Raw genomic sequence first — 18,414 nt, 5'->3', positions numbered from 1 at the left:
GGGGCCTTTCAAAATGTGTGGCGAGTGACGGAAGTGCTCTGGGGCCTCCTCAGGGCGCTGGCCTCACTGGTTCCAGGGGCTTTTCCTCCCAAAGGATGGTGAGCGTCGGCCTTTGTTCTCTTACCCAGCAGCAGCATTTTCGTCTGTTTCTCCTGGGTCCTCATAGGTCTCTCGTGTTGCTCACGTTTTATTTCTGCTCTGTAGTACACACTATTGTCTGACCCACTGTGTGTCTTTAACTGTCTTTAACTACTCCGGGGGCCGGTTCAGGGTGCAGTTGCACTGGTTCTGTGATGTGAAGGGCAATCCTGAGCAGGAGGCTCTTTTCCACTAAGACAGAGAAGCATCTGCTTTTGTCACAGGTGGCCGGAGTCAGACAGTGTGGGCAATACTGCTCGCAAATGCTAGGGGGTCATGTACAGGCAGGACTGCAAAAGGGGTGGGTAGGGCCCTGACCAGTGTGGCTCAGTGGGTTGGGCATCACATCACAAAGCAAAAAGTCACCAGTTCAATTCCGGTTGGGGCACATGCCTGGGTTGCAGGCCTGGTCCCCAATAGGGGTACATGCAAGAGGCGACTGATCACCGTTTCTCTCCTTCTCTTTCTCCCTCCCTCCCTTTCCTGCTCTCTAAAAACATATAAAAATTAACAAAGAAAGGGGATGGATAGGGCAGGAGGAATTAGTAGGGTCTGTATAAAGCCCCTGAGACCAAGGCAACAGCCGAAGGCAGTAGCCACGTCGTTCAGTCATTCAACAAACCAGCCAGACAGCATGCCAGGTGCTAGGGACACACCTTAAACAAGACAACTAGAGTTTACACGTGCTGGGGGGAATGAATAAAGCACACAGTGGGTCAGACAACAGTGTGTACTACAGAGCAGAAAACGTCCCAGGAGGGCAGAGGCTGGCAGAATAGGGGTTTACAATTTAAAAACAGAGCAGGAAGTGGTTGCCAGGGGCAGGGAAAATGGGGGAATGAATGGTTAATGGATCCAGGGTTTTAGTTTGAGATGATGAAGAGTTCTGGAGATGACGGTGGTGATGGTCTGGCAAACAATGTGAGTGGATTTAATGCCACTGAGCTATACACTTAAAAATGGTTAAGATGGTAAATTTGTATTGTGTATATCTGGCCACAGTAAAAAAAAAAAAAAAAAAATTGAGCAGGGAAGGGAAGGTCCCCACAAGACCTGTAGGAGGTAGAGGAGAGAGGAGTGGGCACACTGCTCTCCCAGGGAGGCCACAGCTAGGAGACTGTGCAGGGCCCTGAGGGGGCGAATGCCAGGAGTGACGGAGACCAGACTGGCTGAGTGGGGGAGGCAGGGAAACGACAGGCAATGCCATCAGAGGTACTGGGGAGGGACGATGCCTTGTGGCCACGGTGAGGACTGGTGAAGGCCCGGTAACCAGTTAGGAGACTATTCTTCTTCAAGGACCTGGCAAGAGCTGCTGGTGGTTTGGACCAGGCTGATGGTGGTAGGCGTTGGTCTGTTTGTGGCCAGGAAATAATATTCAACAAATTGGGGAAGAAACGTGAGGCCAAGGCAGGGAACAACAGTCTCCCATGGCCGGGGCTCTGGCTGGAGGCACCAGGAAGGAGGTCAGCAGGCAGAGGTGGTAAATTCAGTAAACTCTGAACTGGCAGAACTTACTCACCTTTAAACCTGGCCCCGACTGCTTTAGCCCTTTCCTCTATGGAGACGTGGGGCAGGGAAGGAACCTGGGGCTGTGGGGATGCCCTGGCCCTGCCCCTGCCCTCAGGGCCAAAGCACAGACCCGTGGAGGGTTACTGAATGGCTGCCTGTCCCAGTGGCCTGGTGCAGCTGGACAGGGTCAAAGGGAACACAGTCTGGGAAAGGGCAGCCTCTTGCTTTGTAAACACACACCCTGGTGCACATGTGAAGTGAGGACTGGTGGTTTCCTTTCTTCCTCAGGGGACCGAGATGGGAAAGGCCCAGGGGTGGATCTTGGCCTTATCACATGCCCGAGATGAGGCTGGAACAAGTACTGGTCCTCGATTCGCCCCAGGTTCCTTACCTGTGAAAGAGGTTTGGAAACACCTCCCTTGCGGTTTAGAATTTAAGGAGGAACTGAACATACATGGATGTGCTCGAGAAGGCCCCAGTATGGTCACTCGGTGCAGCCAAGTGGAGCAGCTGGCCCGTGAGTGAGGGGAGCTAGGTGCCCCCGGCCGCAGGCCTTCCTGGGGGGTGCTCAGGCCTTGCAGACAAGAGCGCACCCTCTGCTTGTAGGCTAGGCTTCTCTGTGTTCAAGGATCTCTACTGCCGGTCTCAGGAGGGACCAGGGAGCCCAGGCCCCTCCCGTCCTGGTGCCCTCTCATGCCTACCAGTCCGTCTCCCCAGCGATGGGGGAACATCCAGTGTGGTACGGAGTTACTCACTTCAGGTTTGTCTTTGCCAGTGAGATCTCTGCTCCTGGAAGAGGGGCCAAGTCCTTTCCCATCTCGGTCCCCCATGCCTGCACAGGACTCAACGCCGCCGGGCACTATCAGTGCTGAGTGAAATGTACAGTGTCCCTAATGAGTCCCATTTCTCAGACAGGAAAGCTGACGCTCTGTTAGGTTATGGCAGTTCCTGCCTTGGGCCCACTGAGCTGTGCCACCCCTAAGTGAGGGCACTGGAGGCACAGTCCCCATGATGCCGCTCTTCTCCGTGAGGATGCCACCTTCTTTCACATGTAAGAATTTGTAATAGCCTGCTCCCAGTAACAGAAACCTGGCCACAACCTGGGTGCCCACCACTGGACGAGGGGAACAATGACAGCAGAATACTACCCAACAGTCCAAACGAGCAATCTACAATGACTTGCAAAAATATGGAAGAATCTTAGCAACGTAATAATGGATGGAAAGGTCCCCAAATATTGCGTACGGCATGGTGCTCTTCTTAGAGTTAAAACAGCTAAAACAAAAACCAACACACCACCTTTAGGACTCCTCATAGTTGCAGTATAACTACAAGGAAAGGAAGCAAAGGAACGAAGAACCAGGTTCACTGGGGGGTGGCCCCCCCCCCCCCCCCCCCCGAGACCTTTGGTTGAATGTAAGGTATTGTCTAGATCCCATTTCTGCTCTGGCGTAGCAGGAGCCGATTACATTATTAACACTGATTAGTCAGATAAATGAGTAAGGCGGGTCATGCAAGGATGCTGATGGGCAAGGGTCAAGAACCTGAGCTGAGGCCCCCTGGGGCAGAGGATAGGCTGTCTGGGGTCCAGGAGAAGGGCGTGGAGGACCCAGCCTTGGAGCTGGAGCTGGGGCAGGCTGCTGGGCTGTAAACAGGTATAGGAAACTCAGCAGAAGGGCCACCAGAGGCGGCGTCCAGGTGCTGGAATCAGGCAATGGTCCCAGGATGAATTCGAGGACTGGCTCCAAGACTCCGATCCCCGCCATCTGGTCGTTCAGTTTGACTTTGGCCCGTCAGTGATTTGGGGGTTCTCTTTGGCTCCACAGATCTGTCTTCACCCCTCAACTTGGGCCTCACAGTTCAGCCTCTGGTTGACCCTTGGACGGTGCTGTGGTAATGGCTAATGCCCTGGCAAAGGCTGTGCTTGGAAGTCAGGGGCTGGGGTGGGAGTCCCAGGGACGCTACCAGCTCCACGGCCTCAGCACTTACACAGCCCCAACTGGTCTCCCCACTCACAAAGAGGGCACAACCCCACCAGTCGCTGGGCCAGGGGGGAGGTCAGCATCTCTCTGTAGATAAAAGCACCAGGAACCTATGGATGCCCCCACAGCACTAGTTTCTCTCCTTCCTTTCAGTTTGGAAATGGCACTGATGTTCCCCTGGTTTGCTCCTGGCAGAACTGCACACTCCGGTGAGGGCACACGACCACCTATCCGGCCGAGGAGGCAGGCAGGTCTCATCAGCACGCCGCAAACAATAATCAAAACACATGACCCTACAGCTACCTTCCGTCCTGTCCACCCACCCCAAAGTCCCTGACGCTAGTAACTGGGAACTGACAGTCCCCAGAGGGCTGCCACTGCAGGACTTTGGAGCCACGCTGGGGTACTGCGCCGAGCTGTTGTCCTGTTGCCTGGCAACTCTGAGTGCCCCTGGCTCTTGGGTCACCTGAGCTCCTCTCTCATGTCCTGCGGCCACTCCAATTCTGCACTGGCTTTGGGGCAGGGTGTCCTGGGTGGCCCCCTTGGCTGGCCCCAATCCTTAGATGACCCCTGTCCAGCACCGTCGTCCTCAGCAATGACCTCCAGTTCAGAAATCCCCGCAGGGCCTGGCTCCTGCTCCCCCGCTGCCCACAGGATATGCTCAACCGTCTCCCATCTCACGGTCGGTCACGGTTGGGCACCATCTGAACTCCAACCTGCACCTCTAGTCTCCTAACGTTTGGGCCAAGCAGTGGGACACCCTCTCAAACATCTCTGCTTTCTCACCCATCTTAGCCCTTCTCTCTGGCTTCACAGAAACGGTACCAAGGCAAGCCTCTTTTTCTTTCTCCATTCCCACGGGCGCCTCACTCACACTTGGCTCCCCTGTCAAACGACAAACAGGCTCAAGTTTCCTCCATCCTAAATAAAGTCTCCCGCATCCCCATCTCCTCCTCAGGCCACTGCCTTCTCCCCTTCCCTTTGCCACCACACAGGCCTCCAGCTGGACACCACCAACCCTCCAGCGGATCCAGCTCAGCTCACCAATGACCTCCGCCAGACAAACTGGATGGCCTCCTCCACGCCCTCCTGTCCTTCACCTACTGGCTGGACCCCGCATGGCTGGCCAAGGCCTTCCCCTGGACACTGGGTTCTCCCACATGGCCTCCTCCAACTTCTGACACTGACGCTCTTCTTTTGTTTCCTGTAGTGACTTCTCTTCTCCCCCCCCCCCCCCATGCAGGTAGGTGGCTCCCCAGGGAGTCTCACATAACCCCCCCCCCCCCCCCCAGTCTCCTGCGTTCCAGCCACCACGACCCCGGCCTTCTCCCCGAGCTTCCGACCTGCACTTCTCCGGCTACACTGGCTGGAATGGTCTTGGACTCATTTCTCACATCTGCCCTCTGAGAGAGGAGCGGCTGCCCCCACTTCACAGACAAGGAAACCGAGGATGGCAACCTGTCACATAACCGAGACTGCGGCTCGCACCCTCTTCCTGATGGGATGGACGGACCATCACGGCAGACCACGCACTCACTCTGAAAACCCAGTGCTGTTCCCTGTGGGCTTGGCCTGCAGCCGACCTCCAGGGCAGAGCCAAGGCCAGGGGGCTGCCCCTACCCTGGGGCTGAGTCATCTCAGAGAACATTCTCATTTTCAATTGCTGTGGCCAGCTGACACTGGAAACTTGATCTGTTTACTCTCAGATTCCTAACCCAGCAGCAGAGCCGGGCCCTCACACTGGCCTCTCCTCGGGGCACCCTGGGCGACAAGCCCCTGCCAGTCAGAGCCCTGTTCCAACAACAGCCCTCAAACCAGGAGGGGGACGGGGAGTCCGGAGGGCCACTGCCAAGTAAACTTGTGCAGCACACCCACTCTGAGATTTCAGATTTACGAACCCGATAAATTAGCAGAGGGAAAAGAACTGCAAGAGTTTGTTTAATTTGTGGAACAGTTTACCGCAGGTTCCCCATCAAAACCACGAAGGGGGGACTTCCTGGAATCGCCCAGACAGGAAGGCGGAGAACAGAGAGGCCTGGGGTCAAGGCAGGAGACCACTGTGTGCTGCCACCGTGGGTGAGGAGCCCTGGGCAGGTGGGGCCCAGCCTCTATTTGCATAACCCTAGGGAGGAGGGCTCACTCCTTTGCAAAGCAATTTATTTCATCCTGGGGTAGCTTATTTCTAGAAACCCTATTAATGTAGCCTCCTTTTAAATGATACCTGGCTAGTCTTAACTCTACCCTCCAGGGAGCCATGGATGTTCCCGCATCGGGCAGCATGACAGGGAGAACCTGCAACAGGGCTGTCACTCTTCTCCCGATGGGAACAGGGCTTGTGGGCAAAAACACTGCATAAAACCCAGCTCTTTAGGGCTTGAAGCTCTGGCGCTCAACTGAGAACCCCTTGGCTGCACACTGAACTCACCTGGGGAACTCTAGAAGTACCCAGTGGGCCTGTGGAGGGTGCCTGGCTGAAGCTGGAAGACCAGAGACACTGCTCGGCCAGCCTCCCCTGCCGGATGCCCGGGCCTTCCTCACTAGGAGAGGATCCCTGCAAGCTGCTTAACCAGGGGCCTTAGCGCAGTGAGTCAGCCACCACCTTCTGGTGGCCTTCCCTGGGCGAGTGGCTGATGGCAGGGCAGAGCTCAAGTACGGAGCCTCTGCTGGCCCCTCTGAGGCCTGAGTCCCAGCACAAACCCCCATCAATGTCAGCACCTGGGTGGTGTGTTTAAGCTGGGCACAGCAATGCCTGTTCACCTCAGTGCCAGCTGGGAGATAACTGGGGGACCAATCTTCTTGGTTTGCCAGGGACTGTCCTGGGTTTGGCACCCAAAATGCTTCCAAAGTAGGTAGAATCACATGGAGGCAACAGAAGTCAGGATAGTGTGCAGGACAGGGAGTGGTGGCTGGGAGACGGTGTTGGGGAGGCTTCCGGAATCCCGGGAACCTTCTCTTCTGGGTCTCACCTGGGTGTCGGTTCCCTGGGTCTGGCTTGCCAGTGGGCCACTCCTGTACCCCCTGTGCACTCCCCATGCGGCTGCTGCTTCTCTAGCAGAGAAGGAAATCCTAGCCTTTCTTCCTGTCCTCCTTGGGCCTTTCCCATGTCACAGTCGAGCAGATATGCTGGGTGGTCTGCTTGGAGGTGGCCTCACGGCTCACGGCTCACGCCCCACGGCGGGCCTCAAGGGTCCCCAGAACGAGGGTTTGAGGGGCAGAGTTGGCGAAGCAAAGATGGATGAGGAGAAAGGATCCTCAACCATCCCCTCGGCAACACTTTGCTCGCTGGACCAGGACGCCTTCAGCAGCCCCGGAAAGGTGCGCATCGTTTCAGGTGAGAGAGAAATGCCTCACACAAGACCAAGTCTGGGCTCGGATCATTCTTTCCTCCAAAACTTTTATTTCAAACTCTGGCATAATTTACCGCAATGAAAGAACATACAGGTTTTAAGTGCACAGTCTGATGAGTTCTGACCACCGTACACCCCCATTTAATCACCCTGCAGTCCAGACAGAGAACACCCCCTCAGGGCAGAGTCTTCTCCGTTCCTGTCCCGTGGTCCCCACAGCCGACTGCCACTGTCACCACCCCGGTGTGCTAGTTTCGGGGCTTCCACCCCACGGGGCGCGTGCTGTTACGTGCCTGGCTTCCCTGCTCACGTGTTCCACGTACTGCTTTTGAGATGAATCTGGTTTATTTTTTGTACTGTAGTTGTTTTTGTGGATGAATATACGTGTATGTTTCTATGCATTCATTATGTATTATAATATATTCTTATTTATCCTTTCTCTCGTTGATGACATTTGGTTGTTTTTAGTTTTTGGCTATTATGAATAAAGCTGCTATGAACATCCTTCTTCAGAAAATCTCCTGGCTGGCTGCCTGTGCCCCCAATTCCTGTAATTCCACAAAAGCAGCTGGAGCTCGCCCCACAGAACTGCTCTGCACACCTCAGGCCATCCAAGCCCGCCCAGGCCTCACCCTCTCCAGGGGGCGGGTCCTGTAGCCAGGCCTTTCAACACCCTGTGCCGAGGCCGAGCCCCCGCTGAGACGGGAAGGGAACCTGCTAGCATGGGGCGCTGGCAAAAACATTACTGCAGTCTATTATGGTGAAGGCTGTGGACCAAGGAAAGGTTTGGCCTCCCTTGGATGGGATGCCTGGGAAGGTCTCAGGAGGGCTGTGTAAGCTGAAGGCTGGAGGAAGAGATCCAGGTAGGGGACCCCTAACTCAACCAAGAGAACTATTCCACGGCAGTGTGGATCAATCGCCTGCAGCCATGGAAACACTGAGTATCTTCTACACTTTGCAATGCACTGGTGAGGGGAAACTCAAGCCCGGAGGACACACAGCCAGATACCCTTTTCGGGTATACACACAGGGCAGAACCATTCATAAAACCAAGGAAGAGGTAAGTGTGGGTGGACGGCAGTTACCGTCGATGTCGTGGTTGCAGTGGGGGCACTGTTACTCAGAGAAAAAACAAAAGGAAAGTAAAAGCAGCATCAGTAAGGATGCCACAAACCGAGGATGAAGAGTAGCCAAATTCTGTGCACCCGAGATGCATTAACAACAACAAAGGCTATGAAATGTTTGAGCGACAGATCGGGTATCTGTCCTAAGCAGCTCACGTTGGCTGAGTACAGGAGGGCTAGCCCTGCACCTCTCAGAGGACCCTGCTGTTGGATCTTCGCATGCCCTACTCTGCATACACCTCTCCGCTCCTGTTTGGGGGCCCCATCTTCTCTCAGGTGGTGGAAGCTGGGATGCAGGACCCAGAAACCAAAGCCGTGTCTGTGGCCATGTCGGCACCGACACAGCCTCCAGCCCCCGTGCCGCTCCAGCTGGGAGCCCGAATGATGGTCAGGAGTGCCAAGGGCAGCGTGCCCAGCGCCACTGTCTCTACCGAGAATCTGCCCGAGCGCCCCCAAGGACAGACAGTTGTTTCTGTAGGGGTCCCAGGACAGGAAACAAAACGGGGTGGGAGGGAGGATGGGAAGAGGATTCAATCAAGAGTCTGGCAATGTCTCGAACAGGGATTGTAGCTTGAAGGCCTGCAAAACACCCGGGTGAAGAGGCCCAGGAGTGAGACATGCTCTCCGCATCAGACACCCAGGAACGTTCTTCATTCGTACCAGGAAACGCGTGGCCTCTCCGTCTGTTTCTCTTCCCCGCACGCTTGGGAACAAAGAGCAGGGAGACCGGCAGGTAGAAGTGTGATGACAAATGGGCCAGGTACCTGGTCTCAGTGTGGGGTCCCCCTTCCTGGTGAAATGGGGGCAGCTGCCACTCGGCTCTGAGATGCTATAACCACGTGGGCCCTGGATTGTAAGAGCTTCCAATTTTTCAAGGAACAATGGAAACCCAGATTTTTGTGATCCATTTTAATGTTGAAATGTTGGTGTAATTTTTAAAAAAACACACTGGTGGGCCTAAGAAAACACTTCTGGTCCATGAATGCCCTGTTTTCCTTTCCCAGACCCCCCAAAGTTCTCAAGCATCTTGGGTTTTAGGGGCAGTCCATTTCCCGAATGGTGAGAAGTCTCTGTGTGTGCGGTCAGTACCTGGAACACCGGTGGGTGGGGGGCAGGCAGATAAGGGCCTGTGGGACTCCCAGAGCTCCCTGACCTGCCTATGAGGTCAGGAGCAGGTTAAGCCAATGTAAGCCTGTTAAAATAGAAGTGACCTGTGACACCTGCCAGCTTTGGACACTCACCTGGGAGTCCTAGCAACTGGCAGCTCCAACAGGGCTGCAGCCTGACTCCTGGAATTTCCGCGATGCCCAAGCCCAGAGCATGAAGGCCTGGCCTGGTCAGCTCTGGCACACATGTCAGGCCTCCCCGTCACTCTCCTGGAAGAGCCTATCACTGTGAGTCAGGAAGGAGGGTGAGTCTGGACTCTTAGCAAGCCGGGTAATCCTGGGCACATCCCGTGCCTCCCTCTGCGTTGGGCCAGCACCTTGTCACGCCCATGTCAGAAGACATGGCCTGGGATGGAAGCATTGTGGCTCCAGCTCTGTCAAGTGGGTGCCCTGTCCACTACGGTTCCGTGGGCCCAGCACTGTGCTGGCTGGTGAGGCAGACGTGAGGATATGTTTACATGGGGGGGGGTGGTGGTGTGTGACACAGGAAATGAGCAAAGAAGGGCAGCCGGGGAGTGTCGGGGGTCAGGGGTTCAGGGAAGGCATCCTGGAGGTGGCAGTGCCTGAGTAGAACATTGAAGAACTAAGCCTGTGTGTGGCTGGGATTGCAAAATGGGGCCAACTCCTGCCAGCGTGGCTCAACCTCATCCCACTACACCACACACGGCTGCCTGGCCCACAGCGGGTATCCCCAGCACCTGCCTGCCCTCAAATGGCAAATACAGCCAGGTGTGACTCCACTCTGCCCAACTCTGAGTCAGGGCAGCCACTGCCAAAACGCACCTGGCATTCTCTCTCACTGAGTCCAAACCACCTTCTAAACCCGTGCTGTTAGGTGGAGCTTCCCAGAACGACGGAAATGGTCTACACCAGGGGTGCCAAACTCATGTTCACCGGGGGCCACATCAGCCTCGCGGTTGCCTTCAAAGGGCCAAAAGTAATTTCAAGTCCTTAACTGTTAAGGAGAAGTTACATTTATACAGTCCTAAAATTATTTCGGCCCTTTGAGGGCTACAGCGAGGCTGATGTGGCCCCCAGTGAACATGAGTTCGGCACCCCTGGCACACTCACATTGCCCAGCTGGAGAGCCACTAGCCCCATGCAGCTACTGAGCATGTGGCTCACAAGCCTGAAGAGCTGAAAATTTTATTTAAATTTAAATAACGACATGTGGCAAGAGCCTACCAATTTGGACAGTGAGGTTCTAGAACTTTCCAATCCATCACTCACTTAAGTGTAAGCAATCGCAACCCGAAACAGAGCCCATGTCCCATTCCGGGCCTGCAGCTCCAGGACCCACCCGGCCTGGCCATTCGATTGTGGTTCACCCCTAGCCATTGGCCCTGAGACTGTTTCAGGCTCGAGTTGCATCTCCGGCTCCATGAGATTAGAAACTTCAACGAGGTCCTCAAGAGTGAATGAACAGCTGCAGGCACGAGGGGCGTCTTGAGTTTGATGTCCACATTATCCTCCTTTTCCCAGGACAGTCCTCCTGTTTGCTTAGCTCACGGGAGGAAACGTTTAGCACTGACACTGAGCACATTTAATGAGCTCAACCTTGGGCTGGAAGAAAGGGCAGGAAAACTGCTATCGTGCCTACGAGCAGCGACCTTTGCGCCTCTCTCTTCACTGTCCCGTTACCAAGATGGGCACACTGAGGCTTGGGACAGAGTCTCATCAGTGGGAGGAAGAGGTCTGAACAGACCAGGTCCTGGGCTCTTTCCACTGGTCCTCACTGCACTGGGGGCCCAGGAGGGCTGGGGTGGCGGGGCTGCCAGAAAAAGAGTAGCAGACACTGGGCAGCTTGAAGAACAGAAATTGATTTTCTCACAGTTCTGGAAGGTGGAAGTGTATCAAGGTGCTGGCAGCGTTTCTAGATTGGGCTCTCTTCCTGGCTTGCAGACGGCCACCTTCTCGCAGTGTCCTTCCTTCCGTGCACACAGAGAGTGGACGGGTGTGCCTCTTCTGTCTCTTCTCAGAAGGAAGCTAATCCTATAGCATCAGGACCCCATCCTTATGACCTCACTTAACTTCAATCACCTCCTAAAGGTCTGATCTCCTAATGCAGCCCCCCTGGGGGGTAGGGCTTTTCAGCACATCAGTTTTGGGAAACACACAGACATTCAGTCCACTGTACCCTTAAAGACACCGTAGACACTTGTGAAGCAACTGGAAGCAAAGACCAGAGGTGACGGATGAAGGGCTGGAATGAATACAAGCTCGTGAAATGCTACAAGGGGCTGTCTCCAAGCTGAAGAAAAGGAAAGTATTAAGAGCCCAACAGATGGGGAAGGTGGAGGGCTCTGGAAGGTTCCCAAAAGGGGGCCCGGCCCCTCTATGGGGCTTCGATTCTGGGTCCATGGGACAGAGAGGACAGAAAGAGAAAAGGCAGGCCTCTCAGGGAAGGGCCCCACGCAGACAGTGCGCAGTGGGGAGAACACAAGGGAAGGCAAGGAGAGAAGGAGCCGAGCCCACGCCCCCACCCCCTCCCCCATCTCAGCTGCCACAGATCTGTTTTCCGTCTTCCTGACACAACTATGAGTAAACGCCACCTGCGGGCCTGCTGCTGGGGCTGGGAACAGCCTTGGCTGACTGGCTGCGGGGCTCCCCAGGGCCTGTCTGCACGGGATGGCCATGAGGGCTGCGTGCCATGGCAAGTCCTTTCTGTCTGGGACGCAGGTACAAATCCATGAAACAAGAGGGTTGAACTCCCTCTTGTCAGGGTTGGTCCAGCCCAGAGGGGCCAAGAATCGGGTGTTACCCCAACAGTGCCGTCCCCCACCTCAGGGCTGGGGCAGGACAGGGCTGTAACAACCTCTTTGTCCCCAGCCTTCAGCCCGGCATGTCCCTGCCCTGCTGCAGAGAACTCCGCTGACTACTCCCCCCAACACGCCCCAGCTCCCCATGCCAGGGCAGCCTCAGTCCACACAGAGCCCTGTTTACCACCTGGACTGGGGTCAGGAGACCCTGCTCCTTCCCAAGTGCTCAGGCACCTGGCCTGCAGGTCAAGCGATGACTTCAACACACCTGCAAACTCCAAGCCCAAGCTGTGGCGGGGCCCTGCACTCCCTGCTAACAGTGGCACTCGCTGCCTGCGGTCAGGACTGGGGCCTAAGAGCTACACTGACACCCCTGGCTGGTTCAGCCCCTCACAACCCAACCTTCTCACCAACTGTTTCGTTTTGCTTGGTTGACACCTGTCATCACCTCTCTGAGCTGCCCAGAGCAGCTTGGTGACGGTCCAGTGGCCAACTGGCCTTGCCCTACGCTTGAGGAGGGCCTGGCCCGAGGGCCTTCCATGGGCATTGGGCCAAATACCTCACTTTTATTAAAATTCTCACATGGCTATGGCTAACATCCCTGGGGCCATGTCCACTCCGCCAAAGTCACTGAGTCAGAGAAAGTGAGGCAGACAGTGGCGTTAGGAAAAAAGAAAGAGAGTCATCAGAACCCGATGTAAAAGCGCAATTCAGACAAGCTGGCGCGGCAGTGCTATAACCCCACTTTGCAGATGAAGAAACTGAGGCTCGGAGAGGTCAGCGCCCTGCCAAAGGCTGCGAGCTGCCGAGAGGACAGAATGTATGTACGTGACGTTGAGGGATGAAAACCTCTGGGCCCAGTGGCGCCACTGTCCTCCCCGTCCACACAGGAGCTGGGCGCCCTCAGGGGTAACCATCACCTCCACAGTGAGGAGCCTCTTCAAGAGCCCTCTGAGGGTGGAAGGGGCAGGAGCTGCGTTCTCCCCACCGTGAGCGGAAAGTGTTTTACGGGGCCTGGCGCACTGCCTCTGGGACAGCTGTCAGCTCCCTGCTCCCCTGGCCTGCAGGCCCTGGGGGGGGGTGATGCTCAGGCCTAGCTGACCCCAGAGTCTGGAGACTCCCAATCGGTAAGCCCAGCAAAGGGTGAAAAGGCAGGGGAGCTGGGGTGCTGGGACCTGGGAGAGGACGGTGCCTGGTGAGGGAGGACCAGCTTCAAGGGCCAGGCACGGTTAAGTGCGGAGCTGGCTACCTGGGCCCAAAGGCCGGCCAATGGCTGCCTGCACATGGGGGCTGGCCTTTCGATCAGCACATGCCCAGGTGACAGAGTAAATAAAAGTGGGGCCTTAATGATGGCGGGCTGACTAGGGGCTGGGAACTCTGGAGGAGAAAGACTCCTAAGACCCTTGCAGCCCACTGAGGACGTGCAAGCTGGCTGGAGAGAGAAGATGAAGAGTGACAGAGAGTCCTAAACAAGACCACCAAGTGTCTCAGGGCCGGCACACATATGCACAAACACACCCACCCAGACAGAAGGTGACGTAAGGGGGTTCTTTCACCTACCAGGCCGGTCTGATGATCTGCTGGGGGTTGAGGAGGCAGGAAGCACAGGCCACCCCGAAGGAAGTGTCAACTGTCACCCGTCTCTGCAGGCTCCAGGTGAGGACTTCCCTGACTCTCCTGTTCCTGGGTCTTCACTACAAACATGTTTCCACACACGCAAAACGATGTCTGTGCACATGTTTCCACACACGCAAAACGATGTCTGTGCACCAGGTTGTGTGTTACAGCATTAGCTGTGAACAACAAAAAGGGCGGAACAAATGGCTGCCAGCGGGAGACGGGTTGAAGACGTGATGCCTCCTGCTCCGTGGAGAACCACGCAGCAGTTGGAGTGAGGTTAAGTCAGCTGCAAAGGCCACGGTGCAGAGCAAGAACAGTGAGCACGGTTTAACTGCAATTCACGTTAAAAAAAAAAAAAGGGGGGGGGAAAATGATACAAATGCACGAACAGGAAGTATCACCAAGAATTCCCATGAATCTCCTGTCCTGTGGGGGCTGGAACTGTGTGGCTGAAGAACAGAGGTAGGAGGGAGCTTTTACTGGGCAACTTTGTATATCTTTGGAATTCTAATGAATCTTGAATTTATAAGCTATCCAAAAATTTACAACGAGAAAACAAAACAAAACAGAGAGGCAGGGTGGCCTTCCTGTAGGAGGCAGGGCTGGTGGACTGCAAAGGCAGGGGAGCAGGGAAGAGTGGGGCGCACTGAGAAGGTGCAGGAAGGGGTGTAGTGGTTAGGGGCACGGTGCGGGGAGCTAGACAGTCCTGGAGTCAAGCCCCAGCCCTGCTGTTCACCTGCGCCTGGCTGCCTGGCAGTCACCAATCCTCTTCCCCCAGTGCAGGGCCTGGGCGGGGTAGGGGGGGAAGGGCGGGGCCACAGACATCCAGCCACAGCCTGCTGCCAGGAAAATGGAGGAGCCTCAAAGGATGACAGGGTTCCTGCCTCTCCACCCATCTGTAACCCTCTCTCTATTTGGTGGCCAGGGTTGGCAGGGATGAGGGTGGGGAGGCTCTGACCCTGACCCACCTAACAGGCCGGGTGAACTGTGACCCTAGCGCTCTGCCTTCTCTCCACGCAGGGCTCCCAGGAGAAGTTGCTGGGTGCCCCCTAGTAAGCCTGGGTCCTGCAGGGGTGGGTAAACAGTGGATGGGGGTGGGCTCCCAAGATCTCCAGACTCAACAGGAAGACAAACAGCTGGCTTAAGCCTTTCTGAGGGCTGACCCACACTTCTCCTCTGCTCAAAGACCAGAGTACCAGGCCCCGTTGGAGAGGCCCCAAATCACATCTCCCAGAGCCCCAGACCGCCCTGGGGCGCCTGAGGGTTGTGGAGTCTGGCAGATGCTCAGGGAAGCCTCGCTGGTGACAGCCAATGTCTGCTGAGTACCTCCTGGATGCCGGGCCCTGGACACATCAGAGTCCCACAATACCCCAGGGGCCAGCAGGACCACCCCCATTTCCCAGGTAAGAAAATCGAGACTTACTGCAGTGAAATAACTCTCCAGAGGTGGTGTTATGGGCTGAATCTGTGCCCCTCTAAACTTGAACACAGGATGTCAAGTCACACTTGTGAGCCAGTGGAGAAGGAAGCCGTGAGGGCCAGGGCCCACGCCGGGTATAAGGAAACAGCAGACAGAAAGAACCTTCTCTACTGTGTAGCCTCTGCCTTCCCCAGCCACCATGGATGGGCCTGACTTCCCCCCCAACCTCCCTCAGAGGGAAGGACAAGCCCCTGGAGGGCTGGAGGCACACTTTTCCTGGGTCACACACTCACCTGAACCTTGGGCCCCTCCTCAACCTGCACCTGGGAGAGGGAACTGAGATGTGGAGAAAACCTGCTCTCACAGGACAGATGCAGTGCGGGGTGGGGTGGGGTGGGAGGTGTGCAAGAACCTTCATTCTGTGCAAGAATTCAGGGGGCCTGGCTTTGGAGAACCAGCACTCCCCGGGGCATTAACACGGGGCAATTTTCCAATGGTGTGATTTTTCAAGGGACATTTTAGCAGCCCAACCAGTGTACAAAGTGAGTACAAGGGACACTGTGGAACCCCCATCGCCATCATCTCCCAGCCCGCAGGCCCTGCGTGCCTGGACTCCAGGCCAGGAGCAGACCTGAGCACTTGTCACTTCATCTACACGATCTCATTCAATCCTGGGGCCACCCTCCCTCCGGTGCGGGTGCTACCGCCTTCTCTGTTTTTCAGTGGAAAATGACAACTAAAGGCAATTCAAGTTCAACTGGATAGTCTGGACTGAAGCACTGGGGGAGGGGAAATGGCTAGAGGGAAGCTGAGGGGGTAATCTCTGAGGAGTATTTGGAGAAGAGCAGATGGAAAAAAAAAAAAGGTGGTCTCGGTGTCCCCAAGCCCGGCACTCCCTCCGCCTGGGCTAGCCACTGGGGCCTGCAGAGCCTGGCTTGAGGAGCCATTGGGACACCTGGTCATTTACAGGCGACCTTCCCAATGCCTCTCTAGCCCCCTCATTCCCAACTGTGACCCTGGGTGGACGCCCCATCCTGGAAGGACTGCTCAGCTCCGAGGGTCCAGCCTGGGTGGGTGCCTGAGCTCTCCCAGGGAGTTCACCAAGGGGTCCTCCCCACATCAGGCCACCTGCCCGGGGCCAAACGGGGAGGAAGGGGATCCCTCCAGGGAAAGGGAGAAATGAATCAGAGACAGGTCCCAGCCCCTGGGGGTAGGGTGGGATAGGGGCGGGGCGCAGGAATCCCCTGTTCCTGAGAGCCCTGCCCCAGTCTCACCCCCAATGTGGGTAAGGGGGGTGGAGTCCAAGGACTGTTCTAAGCTTCCCCCGACCCCTTTCAGCGTTCTAGATCCTACTGCAGGCTCCCAATTCCAACTCTTAAAACAATGGGGTGGAGTCGGGTTTCTTCCGACTTCTATGGCTCTCTCTGCATCACACCACACAGCGGGGATGACGACTCTGTGCCTGTCCCGAGGCCTCTGATGCCACGTGCAAACGGTCCCACAGTAAGCACAGAATGGACGCCGTGTCGGTGCCCTGAGGACGATGGAGAAGGGCCATTCCCTGCAGGACTCCTGGGAGGGATGAGCATGCGGGAGTCCCTGACGCTCGAGCCCACTGAGATGGCAGTCACAGCCCCCACCCGTGTCGGGCTTGGCCTTCGGAGACACCCACTCTCAGCGGGCCAAACCTTCCAGGCTGCGCAGACACCGCTGCCTCACACTGCCGCCCACCGGTCTCACGGGCAGCACAGCAGGGCTCAGGACGGGGAGCGACCAGTCCAGCCTGCACAGCTTGCGCACGGCACAGCCAGGGCACCTGACTCAGGTGGCAGGGACACTGGGGGCACATTAGAAGGTGTCCTGGTCAGAGAAGAGGGTAAGGCGCAGCACGGGGAGAGGGGTGGCAAGAATTAAGTATGTAAGAAGAGAAGGCAGGGAGGGACCTGGGGAGGCAGACTCCATAGGGCAGGGTCTCAGGGGCCACCCTCAGGGCCTGGACTCCATCCCAGAGTGTTCACGCAGGGGTGGGATGGGACTGGATTTCTGTGCAAATTGAAGCTGCCCTCCTGCCGAGAACAAGGCCCAGGGAGCAGCGATCCTCCCCCTGGGGGCCACAGGGCCAGGCGCCAAGAGGTGGGATTAGAGAAAGGGCTTGGAGACAGGCTGCACTGGGGACACGGAGGGGGGTGGGAGCAGGTCTGGTGGGAGCATCATTTGGGGCACGCCAAGTCTGGGGTGCACAAGTGCCAGTCAGACAGAGCTTCGCAGTGTGGCATGCAGAGAGTGGCCCCCAAGGCCTTGCTGGGAGCAGACAGCTCACACCATTGAAAGGCCAACTGGGGGTCACCGGAGCTCCAGGCCTTGACCGCCTGACCTTGCAGCAGGCTACCTGCAGACCCCGCCTCCCCTGCCCCCACCGCCCACCTCCATCAGTCCCCACAGCTCCCCCAAGTCTGAAAAAGCGTCCCTTGTCAAATAAAAATCTGAATTAGTCATTCCATTCTGTGACTACCGGACTGACCTTTCTGATGACTCTGAGGCAGAGCACACGGGCAGCGCTGTGGGGACAGAGGCTGCCACCGCCCCCGCCCCCCCCCCCCCACTTGCCATCCAGCCCACCCAGCAACCTGGCCGGGGCTGAGCCGTGCGCTTGCAAGAAGGTGTATGACAGGTGACTTATCTCAGTAAAGCTGTTGTTTAAAAACAAACAAACAAAAACCCTACTCTTCACTTTGTGTTTTTGTGATCTTGGGCAAGGTACTGAACTATTTAGTGCCTCAGTTTCCTCACCTGTGAAACGGGGCTGGTGGCGGCGCCTGTGTGGCGAAGGTGGCTGTGGGGATTAAACGCGTTGGTACGCACCATGCTCAGAGCCACGGTCTTCCTGGCCTGAATCTGTCACCAGGCCGCTGCCCTGGCTCACGGGCCTCCACGCGGCACACTGCCCTTTGATTCCCCACACTGCTAGGCTCCTCTTCAAAAAAATTTTTTTGGAAAAACACACGTAATATAAAATTTGCCATCGTAACCATTTCTGAGTGTGTACAGTTGAGTAGTACGTGCAGCCCACTGCTGTGCAGCCCGCCTCCCGAGCTCCTTTCATCTTGCAAATCAGAAACTCCACCACCATTAAACAGCCCCCAGCACCCCTCCCACCAGCTCCTGTCACTCACCATTCGCCTTTCTATGATTTTAACGACTCCAGGCACCTCGTGTAAGTGGAACTGTACAGTGTTTGTCCCTTTATGACTGGCTGATTTCACACAGAACGATGTTCTCAAGGTCAACCCACACTGCAGCCTGTGTCAGGATCTCCCTCCTCTTTAAGACCGAGTAGCATCCACACTGC

At 56.2% G+C, this 18,414-nt stretch overlaps 1 protein-coding gene across 2 annotated transcripts in view; it reads right to left on the bottom strand.

The window, feature by feature from the left end:
* CASTOR2 (cytosolic arginine sensor for mTORC1 subunit 2) overlaps positions 1-18,414 on the bottom strand; it is a 49,863-nt gene that overhangs the window by 24,075 nt on the left and 7,374 nt on the right. Inside the window, exon 1 of one of the 2 annotated variants that reach the window (XM_053929840.2) lies at positions 13,586-13,710. The exons of the other annotated variant lie outside the window; for it this stretch is intronic. The gene's annotated coding sequence lies outside the window, so the exon portion shown is untranslated. Of the gene's footprint in view, positions 1-13,585; positions 13,711-18,414 lie in introns of those variants that run through there. 2 annotated transcript variants of the gene reach the window in all.

This window comes from Desmodus rotundus, chromosome 1, assembly GCF_022682495.2.
Source record: "Desmodus rotundus isolate HL8 chromosome 1, HLdesRot8A.1, whole genome shotgun sequence".
In the NCBI taxonomy this organism is placed as follows: domain Eukaryota; kingdom Metazoa; phylum Chordata; class Mammalia; order Chiroptera; family Phyllostomidae; genus Desmodus; species Desmodus rotundus.
The sequence above is the reverse complement of the archived record's forward strand: the minus strand, read 5'-3'. Positions and strand labels throughout refer to the sequence as shown.